Below are 11,421 nucleotides of genomic sequence, written 5' to 3'. Positions count from 1 at the left end.
GAGGTGAAAACCTCACGAAAGCATAGCTTCTCACTCCCACTTACGGGTGTGACCATAACGGTCATGCAAATGCAATGTGTGCGTAAACAATAACAAACATATGCAACAAACACATGTAAAAATGACGTATTTTAAAATTTTCCAATTTTCGACATTAAGGCAGAAAATAATCAATTTTAACTTGACTCTCTTATAGGTCCCCGATTAGAGTCGCCAAGTCAGTCGAAACCATTTTTTAAAGAGTCGCCAAGTCGTCGAAACCATTTTTTAAAGGGGTTTGAAAAACGGGGTTCGACTTTTTGAAAAATGAAAATGGGAGTCGCCACCAACCTTTTTAGGTGTGATTGGATCACCTTTATAAAACATTTTGGTCTATGAAATTCAAGAAAACAGGTTCGGGAGTTCGGTTACGCACAAGGAAGGATTAGCACCTCGTAGCATACAAATTGGTACCGAATTGATTATTTATTGCCCTAATGTCGAAAATTTGGAAAGATTTTAAAACTTGAACAATTTAAAGTTGAAACTTGAGATTCCTTTGTTCCAAAAGTATACAAACATCACATCCAGCATGTTAGGACACGATGTTTTAAATCCTCGTAACTAAAATTATCTCATGATTTTCAAAATTTATTAAAAGGATATTTGGTTATTTAGTCAAACAAAAAATCACAACCCAGCATATTAGGGCACTATTTCCCGAATTTCTAAACACCAAACATTGCCTTATTTAAGAAAAACTTTTTCAATTAAATGAAATATATATTTTTAAAACAATGAATAATATAGAATTTAATAAAAAATAGTTTGATATACTACTAAAATTATTAAAAAAATAAAATATAAAAGAGAATTAAAAATCAATGAAATAGGGATTAAATCAAAATAACAAAAGGTTGAAAACAAAAATGAACAAAGAATAAATAAGAACAAACCGTAGAAAATAAGAATGCAATAGGGAGAGAAATTTGAGTGAATGCTCTTAAGAATTCTTATTGCTTCCCCAAAACTTAAGTGTGTTTACAATGAAGGGAGAGGCCTCTATTTATAGTTGAGCCTTCCCAAATCCAACGGTACAGATCAATTACATCAACGGTTAAGATTAAAGGATATCTACAAATTAAATATCCAAGATTACAAAATCATATCTTCTAAGATTGTATATCATATCTAAGATTGCAATCATATCTAAGATTGTACCATATCTAAGATTGCAATCATATCTAAGATTGTATCATATCTAAGATTGCATATCACATCTAAGATTGCATATCATTGAAGATTATATTTCCATATGAGTCAAACTTGTACATGGACCTTAAATCTTTTCAAGTAATGGGCCATTCCGATCGGGCCAAATTATATTTATAATTCTGGACTGAACTTGGACTTCGTTTCTTTTTTGGGGGGTTTATTATTTTTGTTTTTGGACTTATTTCTGGGCCCGGGCAAAATTGAGTGTCTACAAAAAGTTAAACATGCTTTTAAATCACTAAAAAATTATGAATTAATCACGTGAGTAACGATATTGAATCAATGGTATCGATAATACTCATGGATGGTATCGATACCACCACGAAAGTGGTACCAAAACAACATTTTGTTTTTCGCTAAAACCAAAACCCAATAATTTATCGATACATTTCAAAAACTATATGTTTTATTTCCCAGTATCGATACTCGTGAGATGGTATCGATACCAAATTGTGTTACTAACTTCACAGAGATTCGAAATATCAAAATGTATCATTTTAAAACACGAATATCGATACCTTTGCTCCAAACAATAAAATATAACATAATAAGGCATTAAATTCATTCTAACTAATAACTATTCAACATGCATCAATTACCTCATCAAACCATCGTCAAAATGACCAAAATGACAATTCAAAACATCAAAATATATCCCATTGCAAGAATCATCTGACAGGTCTAAGTTTTTAAATCCTAAGAGCAATATGATCTGGCTAGGCGCATTTCGATAAATATGTCAAATTGACACTATATGGTGTGTAGGGTTGGATGGTATTAAATGCCCTTAACGGTGTGTCGGGATGGTCGGAGATGGTGTGTAGCGGATGGGGTAGGAATAAGCGCATATGCTTCGATATGTTCTGATCTGAACTGAACTGCTTACATTATATAGGCATTATGTTAATCCTGCACTGAATATTATCTGACTCTGATTGGAACTTGAGATTTGAGAACTTTTAATTAAATTGTGTTTCTAATTGAATCCATATTGATTACACACTAAATTCTCTAGTCACCTTGTGGTTAACTAAATTTTAGGTATGTAGTTCACGTATTTATTAGTGCTACGACTTTTCTAAGATTGTTGAACCGCTGTTTGATTTAATGGTTTTATGACTTGATATTGGGTTTATCTATACTTATGAAAGTTGATTTTCATGAAAACGTTAATGTAACTCTTGAGACTTGGTCTAGATGCTTTGGTCGAGTTTGGTTGTTACATTTAGTGGTATCGAGCTAGGTTAGTCAACACTCGGGCTTTGCTTTGACCCATAATGTGTGATAAAAGGTAGTTAAATGAAAATATGATATCTAAGTTACTCTAAAACTGATTTTCTAGTACATGACCGAGCCTACAACGCCGAACTGTAAGTATCTACGTGTTATTATGATGATTAACGGAAACACTATAGTGATTATACAAAATGCATATAACAAAAGCTGTAAGAGGTGTTTGGAAATGTTCAAGCATTAATCAATTTATTTGCAGAGCAAAAATCTTGTTTCAAAAGTATTAAGAAAAATACTTACGCATATTGGGTTTTGCTATTTAGAGATCTCTTTATTTGTTGATTTCATGTATAAAATTTGAAAAAAAAAATTGTTGAATGATTTTGTTAAAATAATATTTTTTTTTATATCGGATGATTTAACTAATTATATTATTTCATAATATAAAAGTCATGATGTTCATGCATCATAAAATAATACATATCACAACAAATGGTTACAACGACAAGTCTTATTATGGTGAATGATGGATTCAACATGAGTCATGACCGTGTGCTTCATAAGTTTCATCACCAATCTTCAGTGCATCCAATTAATTGCGAAAGTTGAGAAAATAGAAAAAGCTTGAGATGGTCGAGAAGAGGTAACATGATGATTACCTCCTTTCACCGTTAAGAATTTTAGTAAGTCCCCAAACTCATACTTCAACCCTCCTTCTGTTAAATATTTATCATTAATTTTATTAAATTAAGAAAGAAAATTTATAGATATAAATAGTGTTATTTTGAGTTGGTTTATTCAATAAGAAAAACTCATTTCAATGTTCAATATATATGAAATGCTGCAAATTTATTTTCTTCTAATAAATGATTACTTTTAAACTACCAAATCTTATCCCAAGCCTACCTATTGGCTCAACTAAATATTTAGAAAATATAAAATATGTATAAATTAAAATTTTCACATTTAAATAAAAATTCAGGACAAGTTGTCTAAATTTTTGAAAAATATTGTCCACGACCTAGCATGTATTGGCCAAGCCTATTGAACTAGGTAGGTAGCGTGAGCTTGCCTTGAAAGTGCTAATAAAGCCAATCGAGTCAACACTTAAAATCTCTTATTCAAGTTTAAACCCAAACTGGGTAATCATATCAGAGGGGTAGTTTGATACTTAAATATATCTAATCATAATATAAAAAAGGAAGCTAATATATATATATATATATATATATATATATATATAATTAAATGAGTAAACATAAAACCTTGGTTCTAAAACTCCATGTTTCCTCTTTTGTTAACTTGATGTTTAACTCCTCAGCCAACTTTTCCAAATGTTGTAAGGTTCCCTCGGTCGGTATTATACCATCTTGATCTCCACTATAACATGGTAATCATATTAACAAAATAAAATAAAAACATCAGACAAATGGCATGAGAATTTCTTTTCAAAATAGTTCACTTTGATTTTTCATACTTAGTTAACTTAATTCAAGAAAGTATTGGAAAGAAAAGCATGGCATACAAATACAATACCAACCTGAATATTGTAATGGGAACAGATTGTTGAAGAAGGTTTTTAAGCGTAGGAAGCATGTCAAGGTCCTTATCAGCTTCGTTGTATTTAAAATTAGCTCTAAATAAATAAGAGTCGCATATAATGAAAATTTTAAGGTTAACAAATTTTACACAACGTTTACCTCAATAAAACAAGTAATTTATTTATTTTTCTTAAGAAAGAGGTGACAATATGGAGATAGAAAAATTTACATGAGTCTTAAATTTGAATTTAAAATAATTTATAAAAGTAATTATATGAACATATTAGGGAAAAAAGTTCATTTTGTTTCAAAATTTAGGGAAAACTTACGTGAAGCAACCACGCCATCTATACGACAAGTTGGTTCGATTCCCGTGGAAAGCCTTTTGAACTTCTGGGATATTAAAGTAAAATTGCACCCTTAATGGAAGGCACATGTCTACTTCTGTGCTAACTATAGGAACCTGGACCAAAATATAAAGTTTTACGTTTTTGATATAACCAATAAAAGAAACATACCACAAAATTAATTTTACTCAATTGATTAGTTAATTCGATTCTATAGGAACTTATGTTAGTTGTAGTTTCAAATCTAAGTAAAGTAAGAGGAATGTAAAGAAATAAATGAAAACCTGTTTTGTTAAGTTCAAATTTAGCTCATTTTCAGTGCAAGGGGGCGAAAGACATCAAATAGCTTCATGGGAGTAATTATGAGCATCGGTCTTGAAAGCGACCAAATCGGCCTCGAACACAAGGTTTTTGCATTTTGCGCTCCAAGTGGTTTTGATGCTAGAAAAGTAATTATTTTCATCAATGGCATTGCATTCTTTCTTGATTTAGTTATACAACGAAATGTTTATCATCTCCCGAGAGAAAAAGAAATCAATTTTTGCAATCTCGTCTAGCTTTTTACGAAGCATTGGGTTTCCCAACTGTTCAAAAGAGTTACAATTAAAAAAAATAAAATAAAGTTCACAACAAAATCTTTAAATTAACATTGAATTGAACCTAAGCATGTTTCTTGGAGAGTTGAGTTGCAACACATGTTATTTCATTCTATATGGGCCCAATAAAGTTCCTAAAAGTATTTCAGGATTATTTAAAACTTTTTATGTTAGTGCTGATACTGAATTTAAATAAAAATTTATTGTCAATGATGTCAGTAATGAACAATAATCAAAGTCATAATGATTTGATCCTAAACGTAGAAGTCGGTATCCTAATCCAATCTAATAAATCCAAGCCTTCTCGAATTAGGCAAGTTACTCAACCATGAACATTTCTCACTAATCCTTCTATGCAAATTTATATTAAAGTGGAAATAAATTTGATTGATTAGATACTGTTTTACTTACAACCAATCCTTTGAGATTAAATTTGGATTGCTTGGATTGCTTGTTGTCGTCGAGCAAAGCATTAGCAAGATTTGGTGCGAAGTGTCCTAAAATAAAAATCCACAAATTTAGTTGAAGTAATGAACATGTTATATTGTTTGTATTGTTGCATGGAGACTTATTCATAGCTGGTATTAAGTCGAGATAATTTGATTATTATGTGTTTATTCAATAATTAATTCGACATATTCAATTCAAGAAGTATGTTAAAAATAATTTATGAATTCATTTATATTTTTTTGAATTATTTTTAAAAAAACAATTGTTACTTTAATAAGAAATTTGATTAATTATTTGAGTTTGAATCTAAAAAATAATGATGCATGCTTGATATGTAAATAATAAAGTACAATATATATATATACATATATATATATATATTAGAGAAAAAACTATATGCTAGAGATCACATTATATTTTGTTTCTCTAGTCATTAAGTATATTTTGGTGAATTAAAAATATGTTGATGTGCTACCAAATGAGAGAAAGAAAAACAAAAGAAATTGTTCACCTGCAAAACTTGATCCAGCCATATATAGATCTTTGGACTTGAAGACTGGATACTTTTCATACCATTTTTGCATGAATGTAAGTAATATTTTATCTGTAAGAAACAAATAATTGAAAAATATCAATATATATATATATATAATACCCAAACTATTTTATTTAATAACGAAGAATATACATTATGATCTTACTAGTGCTATCATCTCCGTTATTATAATCACTACTTGAGTTTGAATATGACCATCCAGATCCAATAGGGGAGTCGATAAACAATAGATTTGACACTGAAACATATATTAGACAGAACTTTATATAGATATGGAAATAGAAAAATATACATATATATAAGAAAGGCAATGCAATTCATTTGAACACGATGAAAACTAGGCGTTCTGTAATATTTTATGGTTCTAACACATTTAATATTTTATTATAAATTTATATGGATATGAAAGAAATAACTATGAAACATGATATACTTACACACAAAAAAAAATTCAATAAAAAAATAATCATAGGAAATTAGACAACCTTTGTTCCAAGAAAAGGAATTTGTTTGGAGACCATGAGCATCTTTCGTAACAATGAAAGGACCAACACTTCAAAGGCATCTCCAATGAAGAACACCACGGTCCCGAATAGTATTACACAATGATTTTATTGTATGTGAGTAATCAAACAAACTTGTCGGCCAGGCTTAGGTAAAGCTAGAAAAATAGAGTAATGGTTTGATCTAATGTAACGACTAGTCTAATTCGACAAGTATTTAGTATATGTTTAAAGGTATGGCTTTTCAGATGAGTTAAAAATGATAGTCATATCAAGGCTATAAATTTAGTGTTAGGGATGGACATAAACCTAAAACCTTTGCATGGAAACGGGCTAAATTGAATCTTTACTTTCTAACAAGGGCCAAAAGTGATAATGTTTCCATTCAAGGGGCTAAAAGGATTAAATTTAATTATAAATTTTGGGAGAGGCTAAAAAGAAATTGTAACATTGAACCGATGGGGCCGAAGCCCTAGCTTTCCCTTGGCTTTAACTTGCTCATGGTGAACTTTTTCTAACTCATTCATATAGGATACCTACTAGGAAATCCGCATAACATCATAAACTACACTAAAAGGAATTTAAAGAACTTAACCTCCAGTTAACCAAATTGTGAGGGTTGAGTCAAGGGATCTTTCTCAGCTTCAACAAAATAGTAAAAAGACTTGACCATCAACATTTTCATCCACTTCAATATATCCGACAAATTGCACGAAATTAACATCTGGTTGTCCCGGCAATTTGCTTATCAAATCATTCGTTGGGAAGGCATTGGAATCAACTCCAATTAGAAGAAAAAGATAAAGAATACATATTACTCCTCGAAATTCCATTCGAAATGCTTCTAATATCAAAGAAATAAGGGTAACTAATGCTTATTGAATTCTTTACTTTCTAATGCTTAAAATTAATGGAGAGAGCTACCTTATATATAGTGTTTGTCTTTTTAAACTAAATATGTTGTTTTAATAGTTAACATTTTGAAACCGTGAAACATAGGTTTCGAGTTGTCATTGTTTTAGGCACTATTTTGTTTTGTTAGTTTTCCCAATAATTTTTTTGTATGATGAATAACATTTATGAATTATAGGTTTACTTGATTTAAATATATTATAGGATATAACACCAACATATTCATTAATTATGAAAAACTTTTTTAAAAATAGCAAATTCATTCACAACCATGATTCCGGGTAACTAAAGAAATGAAAAGCAAATTTCTTTTATTTTTTAAAATTCATATTTCAAATGTATTTTGAATTTTGAATTTAATCGGGTAAGATTTTTTAGTAATGACATTGCATGTGTATATTAATAGAAAATGGTAGTAATATCCATGCAAGGATTGGGTTAAGAGAGTTTCATGTTGGACCTATTGTGCTTTCACTTTAAAAAAGATCACGTTAGAGTTAATCCCAAATTGTTTCAAAACAATATAATTATAATATATTTTAAACAATAAAGCTTACCTTCTTATTTAACCCAAAATTATGTTTGAATTAGTAAAATTGCGTTTCATAATGGATGACTCGTATGTTAGATTTAATGGTTTTATGACTTGATATTGGGTTTATATATACTTATGAATGTTGGTTTTCTTGATAACGTTAATGTAACTCTTCGAACTTGGTCTAGATGTCTAGGTCGTGTTTAGGGTGTTACATTTAGTGGTACTAGAGCCAAGTTAGTCAAATGTGCTTTCGGCTCATAATGTGTTATAAAAGGTAGTTAAATGAAAATATGATATCTAAGTTTCTCTAAAACTGATTTTCTAGTACATGACCGAGCCTACGACGCTGAACCTATAAGTATTTCTGTGTTATTATGGTGATTAACGGAAACATTGTAGTGATTATATAAAATGCATATAACAAAACTGTTGTGTTAGTATGATGATTAACGGAAACACTGTAGTGATTTAAATATATTATAGGATATAACACCAACGAATTCATTAGTTATGAATTTTTTTTATAAAAAATAATTAATTCATTCACAAACATGATTTTGGGTAGCTAAAGAAACGATTTTGGATTGGATTAATAGAGTTCCATTTTGGACCTGTTGTGCTTTCCCTTTAAAAAGGATCATGTTATAGTTAACCCAAAATTGTTTCAAAACAATATAATTATAATATATTTGTAGCACCCCAAACCCGGCCCAGAAGTTATGGTCGGATCCGGCATGCCAAATCAAAAAAAGTAAAAAAAAAAAATTCCATTCTAAGTCCAGAAAATCGTACTTGATGTTCAAAAGATTAATTCATTAAGGGTTAAAGTGAATGGAAGCTGTGCACCAGGTAGGAAACCGGAAAAGAGGTGGTGAGTCCATTGGACTGCTTAAGTACCAAGCTCCCTTCGGATCCAATCCTAGACATGCATACCGCCATTGCCACACCTTAACGTCATGGATATTTCTAGGAAACCGATTTGATTAAGTCATTTTAGGAAAAGTGATTAATTTTGGAAAATACTTTCATTCGGAAGCTTTGCTTGTTGTCGTGTTATTTTGAAATCAACTGTTGTTTTTGAAAAGCAGCCTAAAGCTATCCAATTTCAACAGTTAAAATAAGTATTACCTATCTTAGTAATACATATTAAAAACCATCAAAATAAATAAGCGGCCTTATTACATTTAAAAGCCCAAAACCTCAAACATAATTAAAAGGATGTCCATTCACGGAAGAAAATCAAACTTTGAGCGGGTGGCCACTCAAATTCCCTCACAGCTCCAAGCCCACTATGGTTGGGGATTACCTGCGTGGATAAAAATAAAAGGGGTGAGTTTGGGGAAACTCAGTGTGTAAGGAAAACCCATTCAAAGCCCAAGTCAGCTCAAGCCTATTGGGCCTAAGCCCATTCAGGCAACAGTGGTACTGGGCCAGAGCCCTTTTCAAATTACAATAAACTGGGCCTTAGCCCCTTATTCAGATAACAGTATGGCCCATAGGCCCATTTCAAAATACATGCAACATCAGTAAACATATGCAAGCCCATTTGGGGAGACTACTCAACCCACCAACCACTACACTCCACCCGTACCAGCCATACACTCCATGTGGGGAATAGCTCAACCCACCCATTAACACTCCACACGATTGCGGCATTGCCGCTCGATTAACGATAAATTGAGGCAAAGCCTCCGATCGTGGACAAGCCACTTTCAGTACTTCCTCCGTCAATATCCCAGTCCCATGCATCGATAATAACAACATGGCACGCAGTAAATAACAACGATCAAACATGCATTTAGGTCAATTTAACCCTAGGGGTATTTGGTAATTTATCTACTAGGGTAAAGCGTAAATTTTTCACTTTTAAAGGTATTTCAGTAATTTATCTATTTTAGGGTTTTCATGCATATTCTTACTTTTCACGTACTAACAGAATCACGTCGAGGGTTCTTACCGAATTGGGCAGTTGGCCCATCATTCCAATTTTGGCCCATTAAGCCCAAAAATATTGAGGGCACGAAATTATGCACTTTGCGGTCAAACATTGTAACTTACCAAAAACATTAATCGATTTACCTCACGAGCATTCGCTTTTCGCAAATCTACAAAATACGGTTTTCGACATTTCGACTTTTCGACTTTTGCCGATCTAGACTAAGAAAGAGGGTGTTAGTTACACACCTGTTTGCGACGATATGCTGACGAGATCCACACACGAACCGCCTACAATTGGATTACTAACACGTTAATTTAACTATTCAAATACAAACTACGTATTAACCCCTTACAATATTCGGCCAACCACACCTACAGATCATAGTAAGTTTATAAGAAATCAATAAGCAACTCATTAACAAATTTTTGTCAATGTTTACCACATAATCATAATTTCACTGCAAGCTGTCTTCCTGAGCAACAGTCACTAAATCATTTATAACTGGAGCTATGAAACTCCAAATCAAGTGCCGTTAATTTTCCCTGAAAATAGACTCATATATCTTCTATCCATAAAATTTTCAGAATTTTTGGTTTAGCCAATCAATACCAGATTTTTCTCAAAGTTTCCCATGTTTCACTGTTTGACTAATCTGACCACCCTTCATTACGAATCAAATTTCTCATTGTACAGAATTCAAAATATGTTCTTGTTTATTTCATTTGAAACTAGACTCAATAAGCTTTAATTACATAATTTATTCAGCTTCTAATTCTTCTCCCACAATTTATGGTGATTTTCCAAAGTCACATTACTGCTGCTGTCCCAAGCAGATTTATTACCAAATCACTCTTTCACACCTAACTTGCATGCTTGTTATTTAAACATGTATATCACCAATCAATCATCACATATCTATGATTTTACTTAAGTATAATCTCCATTTCATCATTTTAAAGCACAACATGTTAGCTGATTTTTCCTTTAACATCTAAGGCACATGCATGCTCATTTGTTTGGCTCAACTTCACCTATCTTCCATTTTTCATCAAAAGAACATGAAACAACAACCATTTCCTTCATTTTAATTCATGACTAAATGCTCACAACACAACTAAAATCAAAATATACTTCAAGAGTTAAGGTAGAATCAAGAATAACTCATGAACCTCAAAATAGAAGCAAGGTACCAAGAACTTACCTTCAATTTTCCTCCTCCTAATGACCGAATACTCAAGAGCTTTCTCCTCTCCTTTCTCTTCTCTAACTTTCAGCTATGATGAACAAAGATGGACAAAACTTTGTTCTTTTCACCCCTTTTTCTTTTAATAAAACTTCATATTTCATCCATTTAATTCTTTAATACAAAAGACATGAAATTCTTATCATGAAACATTTACCTAACTCATTATCATGAAATATTTACCTAACCCATTATCATGGAACATTTACCTAACCTATTATCATGAAGCATTTACCTAACCCATTATCATGGAACATTTACCTAACCTATTATCATGGAACATTTACCTAACCTATTATCAATTTGTAT

Source organism: Gossypium arboreum, unplaced genomic scaffold (assembly GCF_025698485.1).
Source record: "Gossypium arboreum isolate Shixiya-1 unplaced genomic scaffold, ASM2569848v2 Contig00320, whole genome shotgun sequence".
Lineage (NCBI taxonomy): Eukaryota > Viridiplantae > Streptophyta > Magnoliopsida > Malvales > Malvaceae > Gossypium > Gossypium arboreum.
Note: the sequence above shows the minus strand (reverse complement) of the source record.